Source organism: Lissotriton helveticus, chromosome 5_1, assembly GCF_964261635.1.
Source record: "Lissotriton helveticus chromosome 5_1, aLisHel1.1, whole genome shotgun sequence".
NCBI lineage: Eukaryota > Metazoa > Chordata > Amphibia > Caudata > Salamandridae > Lissotriton > Lissotriton helveticus.
The window spans coordinates 950,934,207-950,955,255 of record NC_136065.1 but is presented as its reverse complement, the minus strand read 5'-3'; the positions used below and the strand labels follow the sequence as shown (position 1 = coordinate 950,955,255).

General features: G+C 46.1%; 1 protein-coding gene across 1 annotated transcript in view; it reads left to right on the top strand.

The window, feature by feature from the left end:
• The window catches only part of ADGRA1 (adhesion G protein-coupled receptor A1), a 746,977-nt gene that overhangs the window by 207,202 nt on the left and 518,726 nt on the right, over positions 1-21,049 (top strand). The window lies entirely within an intron of this gene.

Genomic DNA, 21,049 nt, shown 5'->3' with positions numbered 1-21,049 from the left:
AATTTACCGAAAATCCGCAATCCGCGAGCGGCGGATTCCGCGGTCAAAAGTTCAAAGCCTAATTTACGATGGCGCCGGCAAGCTGCCAGCGCCATCCTCAAATAGTTACTTAATTAGCTTCAACAGGAAGCTCTAATAGATAAGATAAAGCAGGGGCTCGAGCGCCTGCTTTATTTTATCAGTTGGAGCTTCCTGTTGAAGCTAATTAAGTAACTTTTTCAGGATGGCGCTGGCAGCTTGCCGGCGCCATCGTAAATTAGGCTTTGAACTTTTGTTGGGGAAAAACGGTGGTGTCAAACGGTGGTGTCTTCTTGAATAAATATGAAGGGCAGGGTTCATTCTGGCACGACGGTCCTGGCACAAAAAATAAATCTCAACAGGAAACACTTGCAGATATCAATAAAGCATGTGCCCTAGTTGAAGCTTAAATTCAGTGACTCATTCATCAGCCCAAAAACAATCGTGAGCGTTGTGGAGGCTGGGCAGGTGTGCCTTCTTCCCAAATATACCATCGAAAATCCGCTGCGATGCAGGCCAGAGGCATTTGCATCTTTGACTTTCACGAGCGCTATCCCCGTGCTGTTCCTGTGACCAGGAGCTTCTGTCTCTTAATCTGCTGCTCTGATCGGTCTCTGACCTTTTATACACACAAGAGGCATGTGCGCTCGCATGGAAGCCCCGTCCGTTTGGCCCCGCCCACACACTCGAGGAAGCCCCGCCCCCAAATCCGCCGATCCGCAAAATCCGCGGATTTTGCGGATCCACGATCCGTGAATCCGCAAATTCGTGAATCGTGGATCCGCAAAATCCGCCCATGCTTAGTAAGCACCCAGGCTCCCCTGGCCAATGCTGCAACCAGGGAATAGGGGCATGGGCTTGTTCTCCATGCCTGCTGTAACGCAGCCTGCATGGAGAATGGCGAAAGTGCCCATGGCTGGTTTGGGCAGACCGAGAGTGGGCAAACCACTCCTCCCCTGCTTCTAGAGCAGATCAGTCCCGCCCATCCGCCCGCAAAGGAAACATAAAATTATAATAACTCAAAGTTATCATTTTATATTTCCTCTCCTTTACACTGCTCAAAAGCAGTGTGGCGACGCTCCGCCACAAAGCGGAGGAGCCACCGCTGCTCATATATATCGCTTGACCAAAATGCAAATCTCGAATTGACATATGCAATTTGGCTACTCAGCTTTAGGGTCTAGCGACAGTACTGCATAAAACGTGTTGGAGGGTCTCTGCTTGCACCAATATAGTAAGGCCTTGGCACAGTGAAAGTACAAGGCCGTACGTCATGTTAAATGTACAGTGTTCCTCCTTACCACAACACCATGTTCAAAGAATGGCCATTAGTCTGATATACCCTGGCTCACCTAGTCACCCAACCATGTTTACCAGTGATCAGTTCTAGACCAATAACAAGCTTGAATACACAGTCTTCCAAAATAAATGACTTCTGAGGCAAATGTTTGATAATATCCTTATATATATCCGTGCGATCTTCTTGCAATTCAGTCGCTTTGTTGGAAGCTGTCCCCTTTCCACCTGGTGATAGACTTCAAATGAACGTACAGCCATTTTTCCTGTGTATTAACTACTTGTGCCCTAAGTTTTATTTGTCGTTTGATTAGTTTGGAAGGATGGGCAACACAAGCACTCTTCAAAGATGTGAAAGTCCTACTTGGAGGAGTCTAAATGGGGTGGGCTGAATGAGTAATTTTGGATGCGAGACGTCCTAGAATCCTTCTCAGTTGAAATCTCAAGGCATTTTGGCAGATGTGGGCAAAGTACATTTTATGCCCCTTCACTTTGCTCGCCAAAGTGCGGGTTGCTCTCTCAGTCAGGGCCAGGCGGTGAACCTAGAGCAGCCCTTGTAATTTTGTCGGACCAGGCCCCATGTACGGTCCGTGGCGAGCAAGCCTGACCACTATAAGTTAGTTTGTGGGAGAAGGGGGGGGGGTGCAAGTGTGAAGCACTGGCTTGCCCCGGGAGGCAGGAAATGAAAGTGAGTGGATTATGCTTGCTTGCTGTTTTGGCACTGGGGTCCGATATTGCAGCTCCTCTGCAAAACCGCCCCTAGTAAGAACACCGGTCCCCACCCTTCCAGCCTCCCAGGGAAAAACCAGATGCCCATTACATAGGGTGACCAGGCTGTAATGTGGTCAGCAGCAGTCTAGTGGTTAGAGGGTGGAGACGTGGGAGGGACAGGAAAGGGAGGTGCCGGGATAACAGGAAAGGGGTTAGTTAGAGTAGGGACAGACAGGGAAGAGTCAGGAATAAAGTGTATGCAACCAAGCTACCTGTATCCTGTGTCCTTATTACACGAAGGACAGTACACATGCGTCCTGGATTTGCCCGGACGGTCCCGGTTTTTGACCAGCTGTCCTTGCTGATTTCAGGAAATTTCGCTCCTGTCCCGGTTTTTAGAGAGGGTCAACGGAAAAGGTCAAGAGGTGCTTTTTAAGTCTTACAAAGCAGGGATAGTTAGCAGTTGTTTCAAGCAAGCAAGTTAATTAACAGTTAAGCTTCTGGGTTGAAAATGTATATTTTATGTATGTTGTTACTGCCTGTTCTGTAATTCTCTTCTGAGGAGCGCTGTCAATCTATGCGTTCACTTGAAGTAAAACTGTAGTCCTTCTTCTATTTCCATTAAATATTCCGTTTTTTTAGCTTTACAATTCTGGTCACCCTACGTTACAGCCAGTCCAGCCCTGCTCTTACTCGATATATAAACTGCAAATTCCCACACCTCAGACACTCCATTTGTGGAAGGTGTGATATAATACACAGGAGCTTCCTTTTTTAACTTGAAATAGTTTCCAGAAGGCCAACCCAGCCGCATTTAGGGCAACTGCCCAGTTCTATACATCTCATCAAATTCTCAAGGTAGCTGTTTTTTGAGCACCCACAGTTCTCTCGCATGAGGAATAAAAAATAATTAGAAAATGCTGAGAACTCATTGCTTAAACACTGGTCTTCTGAATCAACTGCTCTGCTGTCTACTAAATCTCTGTGCCAAAGCCCTGTGTGGATTCCTTGTTTCCTTCACGTTTTAATCAACAGAAGGTGCAACTAGGCACATCAAATGGTCGCACCTTTTCAGACACTTTCCAGAAACGCTGCATCAGTCTTCGAAAATGAAGTTTTGTACGCTGAAAAAGTTTGATCCCTGTGAAATCATTGCAGGTCTTAGATTTGCTGTAGAATAAATGCTCTCACACTGAATTAAGTAGGTAAAGCGGGTTTTCTCAAGCACCCTTTAGCACTTTTTATATGATACGCAGCTCTCAATATTTACATTCAAAACTTTTTAGGTCTGGTACAACTGTGTTTGATGTTGCTCAGAGCTTTTGTACTCAATACATCATAAATCATTAGTAACGAGACACAGGGCCAGATTGTAAATTGCATTTTAATTTAGATGTTGTGGGAAGGAGAGGAGTTACAAAGAGTTTGTTTCAACTGAGATTGTTTCAACTGCAATAACAATATTTTTCCCTGCGCATATTTGGGCAGATAAAAACTGCAGAAATGTATGGAGAGAAAATCGCCTAAAACACTGAAAGAAATTGTGACTTTCTTATACTTTTTGCATTCTGACCTCTCGTCCGAGTTAGGTAGGGGACTTGAGGAGGATGTTGACATTCTGTTGATTTAAGTGTAGGTGTCTGGCTAGGGTGTATTCTTGCACCTTTCCTCAACATTTTATACACCAATGATTTAGGGGCATTTTTGACCATGCACATTAAGGATATGCCTATAGTAGGCACTCACACAAAACCAATTTTACTCTATGCAGGTGACTGTTTTAATATCAAGACCAGCAAATAGCATTAAGAGTCAATTGCACTATTTTGTGACTTTCAGGGATAGTCTTGAACTCTCCATTAATTTCACCAAGACATTTTACTATGATTAGCCGGCTTAATTCGACCCAAACTAGATCTTATAGTATTAAACGCCTAGTCACTAGCATTGCAGCGTCATTTTCTTACCTATGAATCACTTTCGATTCCCTAACAAAGAGGCACCACCTTTTATAATTTAGAAGGCAACAGTTTGTAAGATGATGATCCATACTGGAAGTAATTGAATTATCTTAAGAGCTTCTAGAGCTGAATGCCTCTTGCTCGTTATGGAGCAGGATTTAGGGGATATATGTTAATGTCTATCATTTTCAATTTGACGATTTTTTTTTTTTCCGGAGACTTTTAGCAGGACCTCACAGTTGCCTCAGCTATATCTGCTAAGAGGAGCTCAGGCAAGTTTATCTGGAGGACGATGGCATTCAACATTGGCCTCTTCTTTTAAGTCTTTCTTTAGATGGCGTCTGGAATATTCCTTGGCCTAATTCTATACATATTTCTTTTTTTTGAGCCTAGGACATCAAGAATTTGTTTGACAAACCCTGTGTAATTACCAAACAAGACATGTACTTATGTCAAAAGTGCATTCCTAGATTGAAAGCGATTAATGACGTTGATTTTCAAGTTTTAGAAACCCAATGTAAGCTTGTTTACACTTCTAAAAACGGTTCCCTCCAGTAGGCTTTAGCTTCTCTGGGGTTGTGACGCTAGGCACAAGCTTCTGTTAACTCCTTTTTGATTAAGTACACTTCACATTCTTTTAAATTTTCTAAAGAGCTTTGGTCTTCCCGAGCATTATTTCCCCTACCCTTGTGCTAGAGTATCCAGACAGTCCACACTGCATTTTTCTGTCAGTTTTTCATTCATATTCACAAGCTATTCTTGATACTGTTAGTAAGAATGCTTTGCAAAATATAGGCCCACACTTATTTATGAACACAGGTTTAAATGGTCATACTTGATTTTTTTTGGGGGGGGGAGTTTTATATAGCGCGATCTAGACCCGAAGGTATGAGAGCGCTTTACACGAGCGTTAAAGACAGCCACATTCAAACATAACATTGTTTGTTAAACACGGGGAGATCGAAGTGATTTGCCTAGAATCAACGGATGCTGAGAGTCCCTGCCGAGACTCAAACCCGGTTCCCCAGCTTCGAGGGCGACAGCTCTAGCCATTAGGCCACACCCCTGATCAGTTGTGAACGCTGGTTTTCTTACTGGTGGTCGGAATATCACGAATCCTAGGCAACTGTAACTTCCGATCTATCCATTAACATGCTGGCTGTTTTAAGACTTATATCATTCTAATGTACCTTGTTGTTATTGTTTGGTTTGGTTTTCATAACTTTAAACTGAATAAAGACAACGCGATTGATTGAATGATTGCTTGATTGATTATGGAATTGATCCAGTAGCACCAATTCCCTAGGTTATTCCCCATTTACAAGAAGCTCTATCCTTCCTATATTTTGATATTAGCATTGCATAGGGGACACACTGTTTTTGTGTAACCAGGCGCTTTATAAATGGTTTTATTATTATTATTATTATTATTATTATTATTATAGCTACTTCTGTGTGAGTGAACACCCATGTGGCACTTCTGCTAGTTGAGTGAGTAGGCACAGAGAGAATGCTGGGGTCAGCCCACATAAAACAAAAAGGAACCGGGGTAGATTCCAAACAAACAAGATGCACAGCCATGGATGCATCAAATGAATCAAAGTCTCAACTTTAAACTCTATTTTGTCTATTTTTCATCCGTTATTTTTTCAACCATTTTCTTAGTTTTTTCAATTCATTTCATACATGCAACTCCCCTTAAAAAGGTCTTTGATGAAGCACAGAAGAGTAAAACGTTTCCACTAGTCACAATATTTATTAGTAATAAGAATGAGAGACCTACACTGGCTCCCCGTCAACAAGAGGATCACCTTCAAGCTTCTCATCCACGCACACAAGGCCCTCCACGACACCGGACCCAAATACCTCAACGACCGACTCAGCTTCCACACCCCCACCCGCAGCCTCCGCTCGGCCAGCCACGCCCTCGCCACAACCCCTTGCATCCGGAAATCCACCGCCGGCGGCAGATCCTTCTCCTACCTCGCCGCCAAGACCTGGAACTCTCTCCCCACCCACCTACGACAGACCCAGGACCTACCGACCTTCAGAAGACTTCTCAAGACCTGGCTCTTCGATCAGTAGCAGCCCCCCCCAGCACCTTGAGACCCTCACGGGTAAGTAGCACGCTCTACAAATGTTGTTGTATTGTATTGTATTGTAATCCAATGCATTTCGGTAATTATTCCCTTCTTCGGGGATATCTAAAATACAAATACATCAAAAAAGACGATCAGTGACATCATCCCACTCCTAAAACACCACATGTCTCTTACAGGTTTTTTTCATTTTGTGTTCCCCATTACATCATAAAGAACATCAAGCACATACACCCCCTGTTGCTAAAATATAATCTCACTGGGAGCTCATGCAGTTTTCGACACCATACAATACCATATTGTCCCCTACATATTTTATTACACCATTATCAAAACGCTGGACTGTGCCCATCACCCCATTTACCCTGAATGTCTTTCTTTTACCAACAATGCTTATCCGACCCTCGGACGAAAGTGTGCTTACCGTGACTATTTCTCCCACACTACCTCAAACTCCCATCCAAGCTTGAGACAAACTCCTTCCGGCACTGCTGCATTTTAAAACAACTCTTGTTCGCGCCTCTTGTTTGGAATCTACCCCGGTTCCTTTTTGTTTGATGTATTTCAAGCGCACTGGGTGAAGCGCGATCAAGTTTGCACGCCGATATTGTGATGAAGAGATTGAGTATTTAATTAAAGAAGAAAAGACTGAGTACAAAGGTGTGCATTCCACCACCCATATTGAGTCAGCCCACATAAGCCATTGCGTTGCTGGAGTATCATTCACATTTTGTATCATCCCACAGAACAGAACACATAGATTAGGGGAAGAGGTCAGCCTCCTTCAGCATTTCTTTGTTGCCATTGCCATCCACATTTTAGATCAGTCCATTGTACAGCATAGTGAGAGAGCGCAACTGACCTAAATGTATGAGTGCATCACACTTACCCGTAGTAAGCACAAATCATGAGGAGAAATGCCATGAGTGCTAGTAGTATCTGCAATTATATTCTGAATGTATAGCTAATGTAGAGATTTAAGTAGAAGTGGAACTAATATAGAAATGTGTGACACTATATGATTTTATTAGATGTGATTATTCCTGAAATCTATGTCGTGTAGCTGCTAAAATGTAAGATGGCATGTGGTTAAACGCAGAATGTGGTAGGCCTCAGGGCCAGAGCTAGAAGGGAAGGTGTTTCTTTTCACGACATAGATTGCACTAATGTTTTGGTCATTGCATTAATGGGCCATGATTTATAGATGTGTTTACTGAATAATAGAATAAGAGTATTAACATGCTTTAATTAATGAAGAAGTTGAATGCTATAATCATTATGAGAAATGTTGTAGGCCTGAATTGTTTTAACATTGATTTACACGTACATGTCTGGGCCGAGAAATGTTGCGAAACTTTTTGGAAGTCTATGAGAGTTGGGATCTTGGCTGCAGATGTCTGTCTGCAAGAGAAAAGGGAGGATCCGATTATTAATAAAATGAATAGAGGTCTGTTCAGTAGACGGCCCAGACATGGAGGAGGGTTCCGGAATGTTTTAAGGGGTATCAGCGGGCCGGAGAAGAGTCTGAGAAGCAAGGTCAACTCCAACGTATGAGGCCCAATACAAAGCAGCATGGAAAAAGCCAGAAGCTACACCACGTGAGGGGCGTCTCACGAGGGGCGTCTCAAATGTTGTTGACTGTTTTGTATTAGGGACAGCACCCCTGGGTGGAGTTAGAGCAGATGCCTGAGGACCCTTTAGAGAGCGGATGGGTAGGCAGAGAGGGGTCATGACTGGAGAACTATAGGTTTTCACCAAGAGACTAAGAGTGAGTGACTTCCCTTGGGGGTCATTCACTGCTGACACCTTTTGTTAGGTTGAGACTTGGTTAAGTAGGGATACCATCTAGAGCAGGGTAGGGACAGCCTAACCTGTATGTTTTCCTCCAACTTAAATGAAGGAGAGATCTCAATATGCGTCAATGCTGATAGCTTTATTATTCTTAGAACTTGTGCTGGTAATTTCCGTTGCTCGTCTGAGGGCTTTCAGAGAGCACATGTATGTAGTTGGACCTGTGTATCTCGTGAATCTCATTCTGAGATGCCTGTATTTGCAGCTTATCCTAACCTTACAATAAACTTTTGAAAGCTAGAAGTTGTTTGTGATCTTTTGGAGCGGAGTCCTTTATTGGGTGAACTAACTTGGTAAGAGAGGCACTTTCTTCCTTCAATGACAGGCAACAAAGGTTCAGTCGACCAGATCGGGGTTTAGATCAATAGTGATAAGGTATCGATCAAAATCTCGCCCTTCCAGTTGGTAGCTATAGAGGATGGTTGCCTTCTTGAGGACGGTGACCTAGGCCAGGTTAGCTTACCCCAAGGCCCCTAGAGATCGATGATCGGAAGAACCGCCCGCCGAAGAAGATCCGGATGACGTGAGACAGAAAAAGCAGCAGTATCGGTCGAGAGTGAGTATAAAGGGTCATGCGTGTTAGATTGCGGTGTTTTTGTATTGTATCTATGTTGTAATGTCTGGCGGAGTTGAATGTCTGTAGAGTGACTGTGGAACAGGTTGTGAGCGCGCGCAACCGGTGGAAATCTTAAGTTCAAGGAGAGCTTAAGTGGTTCGGGTGTATCGGACACCCAGAGTAATTGTCAAATAGTGTGAAGGGGGTCATGAGGTACCATTGATCACCCGAAAGACCGAGATAGGGGGAACGTAAGAGTGAGTGCGTGAGTAACGGACGCTGGTCGGAGGTTACTGTGTGTGTAAGCAACCTATCAGAGAGACGATAGACATTTCGTCAGTTGTGTTGACAATTACATATAGACTGTGGACGTACAGTCGAGGGAAGTGACCGCTTGGTCGGAAGTAGTCATTTTTCGGTGTATGAATGGGACGCATGCATGACCGGGAGACGAGTTGAGAAAGGAGGGGTGCTGCTGCGAAGCGGAGAAAAGTGACGTCAGGAAGTGTCGCGCAGTGATTGGCTGACCGGAGAAAGACCGCGCTGTGATAGGCCAGCTAGCAAAGACGTCAGAAAGTGTCGAGCTGGGATTGGCCGACCGGAGAAAGACCGCGCTGCGATAGGCCAAGTTAGCAAAGCCGCGACAGGATTGGTGGATTGTCATCAGGAAGTAAACAGAGTAGCGAGGCTGGATATTGTGCGCATAATTATGAAGTGTTTTAAATGGCTGAGAGCGGCGTTTAAAAAAGAGAAGCGGGGATCGGATGAAGGGGAAGAAGCCCCGCCGGAGGGTACGCCGGCTCGTTACATGGCAGTGAATGTTGGGCTGCATACGATCCTTTGGATATCAGAGTGGAGTAAGATTACGGAAGGAAATGAGGAACTGACGTTCCCGAAGTACGGGACGTTCAGATTAGAGGTGTTACATCGATTAAAATCAGTCATGACCTCAATGAGACCCTTGCCTAGACCGACCCAGTTTGAAGCCCTTGATGCATGGATTAGGGCAGCGCATGAAAAAAATATGAACAGACGACAGGAAAGGGTGAAACGATCGGTAAGGGCAGTGCAGGATGCCAGGTGGGATGCGGATGCTAAAAGATGGAGAGTGCATAACATGGAAGTAAATAAACTGTACCCAGTGTTAGAGGTGCCCGGAAATAAAAGCCCCCTAGAAGAAGATGATGAGAGCGAAACAGAGGACAGCCTGATAAACAGATTATTGACAGACAGGCCACCCCCGTATAATAGAGCAGGGGGAGAGGTCGAGCATAGTGAAAGAGAAAAGGGGGGCAATGCAGGAGAGCATGGACCGCTTCCCAGTTCAGAGTGGGATCCTGAGGCAAAGAAAGAGCTGTCCCAGCCTAGTCAGGTGCAACAGGTAGTCGGGAGGTTTGTGGTACAAAGAGCGCCGGAAACGGAGTGCGCCACATCCTACGGATTACCAGCTGCACTACAGGTACCTGTTACCATAGGTCCTATAGTATCGATATATGACCCAGAGAGAGCAAGAGGGGAAGAACGGGTACGGAAGGACGGAGAAAGAGCAGAGACGGCAAGGAGGAACGATACGATCAATTCCCCAAGTCAGATGCCGATACCCAGAGAGTGGAGCACCCCGATGCACACAGCAGGGGATCCAGGAGGGGATCCTGGGGGCCCTAGATGGCCAGTGGATCTGAGGGGATCTGGACGAAAATCCTTTCAAGAGCTAAATGAGTACATGAAGAAGTGGGATGAGGCAGTGGAGGCTCACAAGAGCATCATAGCTGCAGAAGCTGAAAGGGAAAGTCAGGACAGCAGAGCTCGGACTCACTGCGGGGCTGGGGAGAGCAGCCCGGAGTGGGACTGGAGAGAGAGAGATAGTAGGGGAGTCACCCATTGGGCCCGGAGTGGAGATAGAACGGACCTGGAAAACGGGGGCCCCGGGAGTGGAGGGGTGGCGCGCCCAATACTCAGTGAAGGGGAGAGGAGAACGCAAGAGTACAGAAACAGCTTTAAGTGTACCCACTGTGTGCCCGGCACCAGAGAACTGAATGGGAGTTGTGAGAGGTCGCACCATAGTCCCTGTGATGACGGACACGAGCGCAGCCCAGGGAATATGGGGAACCAGGAAGGATCGTATCGGATACTGAGCGATACTAGGCAAAGGGAGAGTAGCGACCAGAGGGAAAATAACAGAGAGGCGTACGGTGAAAGAAGAGAAGCAGGAGAGAGTGGGGGTAACAGGCCCGTGTTCCATCACCTTCCAAGATCGGATGGCCGAGCATGGGACCTGGAGAGATGGGAGCAAGGGAGAGCACTCATTAACTCTCCCGAGCCCAAACGTAGAGCTCGGAGTTGGAATGGTAGGGAGACCAGTGAGCCCCCTTCGAAAGACGTATTGCGAGCTGAGATAAAAGCTAAGAGACTCGATGTCGCCAGCTTAAGGTCAGACCTGGATGACATGATAGATGGTACCCTGCCTTTAGAAAGAATGGAAATGTATGAGCAGGATGAAATACTGTATATGGCAAAGGACATCACTCGAAAAGCGAGAGCAATCCATGAGAAGTTAGTCGAACTAGCAGGCAAATATATGGTGGACCTGTCAAGAACCAAAGCATTACAGGGTAACCACAGGCTACATTATACAGATCGAGACCTAGATGAGAGGAGAACGATCGGGCTGAAAACGCATATAAGGGAACTGATCACTGGAATAAGGACATGGAGGGCACTAGATAAGTGGGAAGAGAGGTGGTCCAAGAAAGGGACCGTCAGGAGAAGCACGCTTGGTACGACACCAGGAAGGCTGCAGGGAATAGAAGCATACCCTTTGCGTGAAGTCGCAAATGGGAATTATGTGCATGTCCCTTGGAGTAGGGGAGATTTAGCTGCTTTTACCACCTCCTTCCCCAAATTGCGGGAAAGCCCAGTGGAGTGGTACAAGCAAGTTGAGAGATTTGTAAAAATCTCAAAGGTCCTATGGATAGATCTGAACACGCTGTTTGACATTGTAGTACCAGGAGATCTGTGGACAGCATGCAAGGTTAGCGCTGAGTGGCCCACAACGGAGCCGGAGAGAGATGCTAAGACTAATGGGCCGTCCGAGATTGTGATGGCAAAATTCGAGAGAGTGATGACTTGGCTGAAAGAGAAAGTGCCAATGCAAGACATAGATTGGGTCAAAATAGACCGAACCAGACAGGAACCCAAAGAGACAGTCCACGAATATTATGAGAGATTGCTGAAGGCGTTTAAACAGTATAGCGGCTTGGATGTAATGGATCCAAAAGACATAGGGCAATTTGTGTCCAAGTTCGTCCTGGGACTGAGACCGGATATTAGTTTAATGATTCAGCAACACTTGATTTGTTGGCAAAATAGACCCCTAGACGAAATACTGAGATATGCCAGGTACTGCTGTGATGAGATAGACTCCAAGGCTAAGAAACTAAAAGAAAAATTGATGGTGGTACAGATGCAGGCAGCAGGGAAGGGGGGACAGCAGCAACAGCAGCAAGGAACAGGTACAGGAGGAAAGAAGCAGTACAGTCAGAACAAGGGCAATGAGGAGAGTTCCACCTTTAGACCCAGAATAGACATAGCTGCCCTGAAGAAAACGACTAGGTGCCACCAGTGTAACGAGGTGGGGCATTGGAAACGCGAGTGTCCCTACAATGTAGAGATAGGAGAACAAGAGGAAGAGGAGGAAGAGGTCCAGAGAGCGCCTACGAGAGGGGTGACGCCATACCAGGGAAAGGTGCTCAAAGGGGGGGGGGCTCCTCCCCGAGCCCAGTTCCCGCAACCTCCCCGAGTAGGGAATATGGGTAAGACCTATAGACAGATGCCCCTGTTTGTAGAAGGAGAAGAGTGCTATTATGTGGACCCATTAACCGGACAGAGAGTGGAAAGAGAAGACTGCACCCTCGGGGCAGCCTTGGAGGTGGACCAGAGGGGACCCTATGTCGAAGCAGAAGTAGCAGGGTGCCCCACGACATTTCTGGTGGACACAGGAGCCACTAGGTCCACGATCAGATCAGCTGCAGTTCCAGACCTGCCCATGTCTGGAGAGACCATACAAGTGGTGGGGGTCGCAAACAGGAGAATAACCAGCCAATTGACAGAACCGGTACAGGTGAAAATAGGGAAGTACAGCGATGAGCACCAGTTTGTGGTTTGCGATTCAAGTCCTGTGTGTCTGCTAGGCCGAGACCTGTTGTGTAAATTGAATTGTACAATATACTGTACACCTCAGGGAGTGGAGGTATTGACCAATGATGATGACGCAGACTTCAAAGTTGCAAACTCAAGAATATGCGTGGAGCTGTACCCTACTTTGACAGTAGATGAGCTCCCCTGGGACTTGAGAGAGACAGTGGCACCAGAAGTATGGGACTTCACTGGGGAAGAGATTGGATTGGTCAAAGGGGTGGACCCAGTGAAAATTGTAGTGAAACCGCATGCTGAGTTCCCAAGAACACCCCAATATAAATTGACTCCAGAAACGATTGCAGGCATAAAGCCCGTGATCGAGTCCATGATTAAACAGGGAATACTGAAAGAAATCGTGGGTAGTCCATGCAACTCCCCGATTATGGGTCTGCAGAAACCAAATGGGAAATTCCGGATAGTACAGGACCTTCGAAAGATTAATAACATAGTCGTTTCGTGTTGTCCAGTGGTACCGAATCCATCAGTGATACTGTTTCAGATTCCATTCCAAGCTGAGTGGTTCACTGTGATTGATCTTTGTCAGGCTTTCTTTTCGATCCCTCTGGACGAAGAAAGCCATTTTCTTTTCGCATTTAAGCTGGAAGGTCGCGTCCTAACATGGTGTCGTATTCCTCAGGGGTATACAGAGAGCCCATCGATCTTTAACCAGCTTTTGAAGAAAAATCTTGAAAGTCTAGTGCTGCCCCAGAAGTCAGTTCTGGTCCAGTACATAGACGACCTCCTCGTGGCGTCAGAAACAGAAGAAGCTTGCAGGGAGGACTCCATTGCTTTGTTAAATCACCTAGCTGCCAATGGGCACAAGGTGTCCCCGGGAAAGTTGCAGTACTGCCTGACAGAAGTGCAGTACTTGGGACACAGAATAGAGAAAGGCAAACGAAAGGTGTCACCAGACAGGATAGAGGCGATCATGAAAATGAATGCGCCTAAGACACAGAGAGAGGTCAGGATGTTCTTAGGGATGGTGGGTTATTGCCGACAGTGGATCGCGAACTTTTCACTGAAAGCAAAGCCCTTGCAAAAACTGACGCATAAGGAGGTGAGCGATCCGGTACCATGGGACAAAGACTGTTTGATGGCATTCCTACAGCTGCGAGAGGACCTGTGTCGTGCTCCGGCATTGGGAATGCCTGATTACAATAAACTATTTTTGCTTTACTGTTGTGAGAGAGAAGGTTGCGCGTTGTCTGTGTTAGTCCAAATCCATGGGAATGCCCGTAGACCAGTTGCTTATTTCTCGGCTACTTTAGACCCAGTAGCCGCAGCGTTGCCCGGATGTCTCAAATCCGTTGCTGCAACGGGTGTCAGCATTGAGAGATGTGAAAATATCGTCATGGGGCACCCGTTAGAGGTGTGCGTGCCCCATTCTGTTGAACTGTTGATGACCAGGACCAAAACACAGCATCTGACCAACAGCAGGCTCACGCGCTATGAGCAAGTTATTCTTGCTGCAGAGAATGTGACCCTCAGGAGATGCTCTGTTTTGAACCCTGCCACCTTGATGCCACTCCCAAATGATATCGAGGATGATGATGAATGTACAGACCATGACTGCCTCGATGTGACTGAACTATGCACCAAACCCAGACCCGACATCGTAGATGAGCCACTGACCGACCCAGACGAAATTTTCTTTGTCGATGGCTCATGTGTAAGAGACGAAGTTGGGCAGTTGAGAGCAGCTTATGCTGTTTGTACAATTACTGGAGTTGTAGAAGCTGGGTGCCTGGAAGGAGTACACTCCGCTCAGGTAGCCGAGATTATTGCCTTGACACGTGCTTGCTTGGCAAGCAATCAAATTCGAGTCACCATATACACCGACAGCCAATATGGTTATGGGGTGGTTCATGATTACGGGCAGTTATGGTCTCAAAGAGGGTTCATGACCTCTTCAGGCTCTCCCATTCGCAATGGAGAGTTTGTGCGCCTGTTGTTAGAGGCGTTGCAATGTCCAGCAGGTATCGCAGTTGTAAAGTGCACCGCACATACCAGAAATGAGGACTTCGTCTCGAAAGGCAATAGATATGCCGACGAAGTCGCGCGGTATTGCGCGGAACAAGGGTACTCTTTCACAGAGGTGGAAGTGGGTGGAATAAATGTAAGGACCGAATTAGCCATGATATTGGAAACTGTTGATACTTGGGACGAACTGGCAAACATGCAAGAAAATGCTCCTGATTTTGAAAAAGAAACATGGGAAAAGGCAGGATGTGTAGTGGGTGAGTCCCATTTTTGGGTCTCAGCAGACGGCAGAGCAGTGTTGCCCAATGAGATGGTGAGCCCAATGGCCAGACACATACATGGTCCCGTACACCTAGGGAGAGACGCTATGCTGAGAGTGTTTAGACAGACTTGGTACAATCCTAAGTTTAGAATAGCAGCAGAAGCAGTGTGCCAGCGTTGTGTGACCTGTCAGCAGCTGAACGTAGGGAAAAGAACACCAGTTGCACTGAGTCACATAGGAAGGTCTGGAGGTCCATTCAATCGAATGCAGATAGATTTCATTGAAATGCCGAGGTGCAACCGCCTCCGCTATGTCCTGGTGGTTGTTTGTGTATTCTCCAGATGGGTTGAGGCATACCCTACACGTAGGTGCGACACCCTCACAGTGGCCAAGTTACTGCTTAGGGAACTCATTCCGCGCTTCGGGGTGCCGGCCTCTTTGGAATCAGATAGGGGAACGCATTTCAACAGCGAGCTTGTGAAGATGATTTGTGCGGCTCTGAACATAGATCAGAAATTGCATTGCAGTTACCGACCAGAAGCCTCAGGAATTGTGGAGCAGATCAATGGCACGATCAAAGCCAGAATTGCAAAAGTGTGTTCCTCAACGACCCTGAGTTGGCCTGACGCCCTGCCATTGGTCCTCATGAGCCTTCGTAGTACCCCAGACAGAAGAACGGGGTTGTCACCACATGAGGTGTTAATGGGGAGAGCAATGAGGCTGCCATCTGTCCCAACTACTGCACTGTTAAATATCACAGATGATATGATCCTGGACTATTGTAAGGGGCTGTCTGACGCCATTCATTCTGTGTCCCTTCAGGTGCAGGCTGCCGAGGTTCCATCGTGCCAGGGCCCGTGCCATGACCTGTACCCTGGGGACTGGGTCCTGGTGAAAAAACATGTGAGAAGAAGCTGCTTGGATGTTCGTTGGCGTGGGCCCTTCCAGATCATCCTGATCGCGAATACGGCTGTAAAGGTGGGAGGCCTGCCCAATTGGATCCACGCGTCACATACGCGAAGGGTTCCAGCACCTCGGGAAGAAACAGCTCCTCTCTCGGATAGACGTCCAGCAGAGGACCGAGAAGCCATAGAGGGGGCTAGCCAAGCTGTAGAGGTGCCAGCGGAAGCAGGGAACGAGTCTGACCAAGCTGAGGACGGTCAGTACAACAGCGAAACAGACGACGCTACAGAAGGAGAAAGTAGCTGGGAGTACGAGTCAGACACTGACAGGTCTGACAGAGAGCGAGAACAGACAAGAAGAAGAAGGAGTAGAAGGGCACGTGGAGAAGCTAATTGGCCGCAAAGAAGGAGCTCTAGCCTGAGGTCAACTCCAGAGATAACCCTCCCTCCGATATCAGAAGACTCAGACCCGGAAGAAGGTGCTCAGGGCGCTGAAGCACCGGACCGAAGAAGGTCAAGAAGAGTGCGTGTGCCTAGCAGAAGATACTCCACACCTGAGTGGACATATTTGGCGACAAATGTCTTCGAAACAGGAGACAGGGAGGATTCGAGCGGTGGTGGTGTCCAGTTCTGAGCCCATCGTCACCGTGGAAATACGACTGTTGGTACCCGGAGTCGAACAAGAAGGGTCACTAACATTCATGCTCCCCAGACCTCCCCGCCTCAGCAAGTTAAAACACATGTTTCTTTCAGAATTGCAATTCCCCGACTTTGGTACAACGATAACAGCCCATGAAGAGCACAATCTTCGTTTGGAAATACTGAACTTTGCTATCGAAGCTGCAGGCACAAACTTGATAGTAGATGCTTAAAGGACTTTGTAAATAAAGCGAGCAGAGAAAAAGAAGATTACCTAGCGCCCAGGAAGCAGAGAATATTAGGGAATTTCCCTTGAGATGATGGAGAAGGGCTAGGGTTGTCTTTATTGAACTGTTAAAGGACTTTTGCGAAGAAGGTTGTCAGCTTCCAGTTGTGTGGATTCTAAAGACAAAAGGAGTAAAAAGAGACTGTAAAGGAACGTGAAGAAAAGAACTTTGTGCCAAGATAAGAGAGAGCTATATTGTCTGACGAAATGGAAGCCGGCACCCAGAACCGCAGAGCTAAATGTATAATAGGTACACTAATAGTAGGAGTGATAATATTAATAGCTTTAGTGGTAACAATTTCTTATGTAAAGGGACATGAGGAAGAGGCGAAGGTAACTGATGTGAAATCTGTAGAAACGCTTACACCCACTGTTGCTGGTGAGAAAAGGGAAAACACTCAAGAGAAAGCGTTATTAGCTGCAGAAGCCCGCAGGTTACACGTAGATGAGTCCCAAGGAGACTTTAGGTCAAATGCTTATGCTAAACTCTTATATGAATACGTGGATGCCATGGAGGTTAAGGACTGTTACGTCTGCATGCAGTTGCCGGCGTCTGTAGATGAAGGCATTAGATATCATCACCTCCCGCTGACATATGGCATTACATGTAGCTTACTGCTTAGTATATTTTATGGGAGAGATAGTTTTGAATACTATTTCTCCAACTATGATTCAGTGTTGCCAGAAGTCCCAAATTATAAGCAGATGAACAAATGGGATTACTGGAAGAGTGAAGACAGATTGGCCAAGTTCTTCATTCCTTGGATTACCTTAGATACTTCACATGCCCGTAGAAATAACCTGACATGCAAAGTGTCAGAAGTCGAGAAGAAGTTCATAGGGCAGGTGGATGATCGTTACAGGAGACAAAAGATTTTGAAAAAATCAGGACAATGGAAAACAGATTGGACCGAGGAAGAGAAAGCACACAAGAGAAAGGGTAGTAGTGGTCCAATAGCTTTAGATAAGACGCAGAAAGGAAAGCTATGTCTTCACCGAGCCAAAACGTATTATGAAAATGTATACGTGGGAGAAGTCAGCTGTGAACATGCTTTCAATATAGAGTACTATACTAAAGATTTCCTGAAGGGAATGCAAGTGATTCCAAATGTGTATTTTGTATGTGGAAGAAATGCCTACGTGAGACTACCTGACAACTGGTATGGATCATGTTACCTAGCAATTGTCTTCCCCAAAATATATCATGCACAAGACTTAGAGATCATCGAGGGCAAGACATCATCGAGGGGAAGGAGAGATATAGGAGATGCAGAAATGGTTGGAGATGTCTTTGGAGCTATGTTCCCTCTTTTGGGACTAATCCTTAATGATGTTAAAATTAGACGACTGGCAACAGTCGTCGACAGGTTGTCTGCCAGCACTGCTCAGTCCTTAATGCTGGTAGAAGGAGAGATGCAATCGATAAGGGCTATGGTTCTTCAGAACCGTCTTGCGTTAGACGTCCTACTAGCAAAAGAGGGCGGAGTCTGTAAGGCTTTGAAGGTCCAGGAATGTTGTACTTACATTCCAGACAATTCGAAGCCCCTTGAGAAAGTTATTAGGAACATAACTGATATTCACAAGGAGATCGAAGACTTGAGTAGAGAAAATGTCTGGGAAAAGGTGGGCCACGGAATGAGTGAAGTTGGAGGGTGGATCTCCACCTTAGGCAAAAGCTTTGTGTGGTATATACTAAAACCTATCATCATAATATTGATCTGTGGGATCATACTGTGGGGATTGGTGAGGGTATTCAAATGGTACAGAGCAAGAAGGTTAGAAAGGGCCCAAAGAGAGCAGCTGCAGAGATTGGCTGCCATACAAGATAATCAGTACAGGAGTCTGAGGGCTCTGGAAACGCAGAGACAAGTTATGCTAGCAATAACTACAGTTTAAATGTTAGTGATGACCCCGAGAGGTCATCAAAGGGGGGAACTGAGAGAGCGCAACTGACCTAAATGTATGAGTGCATCACACTTACCCGTAGTAAGCACAAATCATGAGGAGAAATGCCATGAGTGCTAGTAGTATCTGCAATTATATTCTGAATGTATAGCTAATGTAGAGATTTAAGTAGAAGTGGAACTAATATAGAAATGTGTGACACTATATGATTTTATTAGATGTGATTATTCCTGAAATCTATGTCGTGTAGCTGCTAAAATGTAAGATGGCATGTGGTTAAACGCAGAATGTGGTAGGCCTCAGGGCCAGAGCTAGAAGGGAAGGTGTTTCTTTTCACGACATAGATTGCACTAATGTTTTGGTCATTGCATTAATGGGCCATGATTTATAGATGTGTTTACTGAATAATAGAATAAGAGTATTAACATGCTTTAATTAATGAAGAAGTTGAATGCTATAATCATTATGAGAAATGTTGTAGGCCTGAATTGTTTTAACATTGATTTACACGTACATGTCTGGGCCGAGAAATGTTGCGAAACTTTTTGGAAGTCTATGAGAGTTGGGATCTTGGCTGCAGATGTCTGTCTGCAAGAGAAAAGGGAGGATCCGATTATTAATAAAATGAATAGAGGTCTGTTCAGTAGACGGCCCAGACATGGAGGAGGGTTCCGGAATGTTTTAAGGGGTATCAGCGGGCCGGAGAAGAGTCTGAGAAGCAAGGTCAACTCCAACGTATGAGGCCCAATACAAAGCAGCATGGAAAAAGCCAGAAGCTACACCACGTGAGGGGCGTCTCACGAGGGGCGTCTCAAATGTTGTTGACTGTTTTGTATTAGGGACAGCACCCCTGGGTGGAGTTAGAGCAGATGCCTGAGGACCCTTTAGAGAGCGGATGGGTAGGCAGAGAGGGGTCATGACTGGAGAACTATAGGTTTTCACCAAGAGACTAAGAGTGAGTGACTTCCCTTGGGGGTCATTCACTGCTGACACCTTTTGTTAGGTTGAGACTTGGTTAAGTAGGGATACCATCTAGAGCAGGGTAGGGACAGCCTAACCTGTATGTTTTCCTCCAACTTAAATGAAGGAGAGATCTCAATATGCGTCAATGCTGATAGCTTTATTATTCTTAGAACTTGTGCTGGTAATTTCCGTTGCTCGTCTGAGGGCTTTCAGAGAGCACATGTATGTAGTTGGACCTGTGTATCTCGTGAATCTCATTCTGAGATGCCTGTATTTGCAGCTTATCCTAACCTTACAATAAACTTTTGAAAGCTAGAAGTTGTTTGTGATCTTTTGGAGCGGAGTCCTTTATTGGGTGAACTAACTTGGTAAGAGAGGCACTTTCTTCCTTCAATGACAGGCAACAAAGGTTCAGTCGACCAGATCGGGGTTTAGATCAATAGTGATAAGGTATCGATCAAAATCTCGCCCTTCCAATAGCAATGCGGTGTTTGGGATGTGCGGCATCTTGAGTAACAGAAGCTTGGCCAATGTATGTTAAGAATGCCTAAGAAAGGAGTGTGCTGACCAAAGACAAATTAGTGTGTCTGCAATCACCGCTACAGTTTGCTACACATTAGCCTTCATGGAGCTCTTGTATGCAGAACAGGCTGTAGGGAAAACAGCCTGTTCCCCGTCCACACATAGGAAAACTTGTAGTAGCATTTTTGGTTCTCAATAGTGGATCAGCGTTGAAGGCACTCACTGACATGGGTTTCCACCCAGACTGTATGGTTGGTGACAATTTTCCTCTTTCAGTAGTACCCTGAAAACGATTGACTCTGGACTGCTGTGGAACTTGAAGAGGTAACATTTGCATGCCCCCCACCCTGCATTTGCAGTGGGTCGGCGCCAGTTGCCACATTAAAAAAACATCAGTATTTCTTTGGTTAGGAGCCCCCCCCATGTCCAGACACCTGCTCGACTCCACTCTCATGTCCAAAAGCCCAGCAAGACACGGTCCTTCATGACCAGCAGTCCTGCACAGTGGAAGCCAGGATGTGAATTACAGCCAGACTCTCGCTGCACATTTTTAAACCAGACCACTTTGTGTGACCGACATGATAGTGCAGTCATTTGTCAGTGTTGTTCATTCGTGACGCTCCGCCACACAGTAATTACCAGGTTTTATTATTAACTGACCCGATGTTACTCATTTAATTACAATTGGCATGCGGGTGAGGTGAGTGGACGCTGATGATTTAAATAATTACTGCAAACTGCAGGCAGATTTCAAAAGCTGTCCATGATTCATGTTTAAAAGGTCCTTGTTTGTAATAGCCACCCACCTCCCACAAATTTACCACAGTCCAAAATATTACTAGTAACCTTTATAGAACTTAAACCTCAAACAGTTTGGCCTTGGATGCGAAATGAGGTTTGA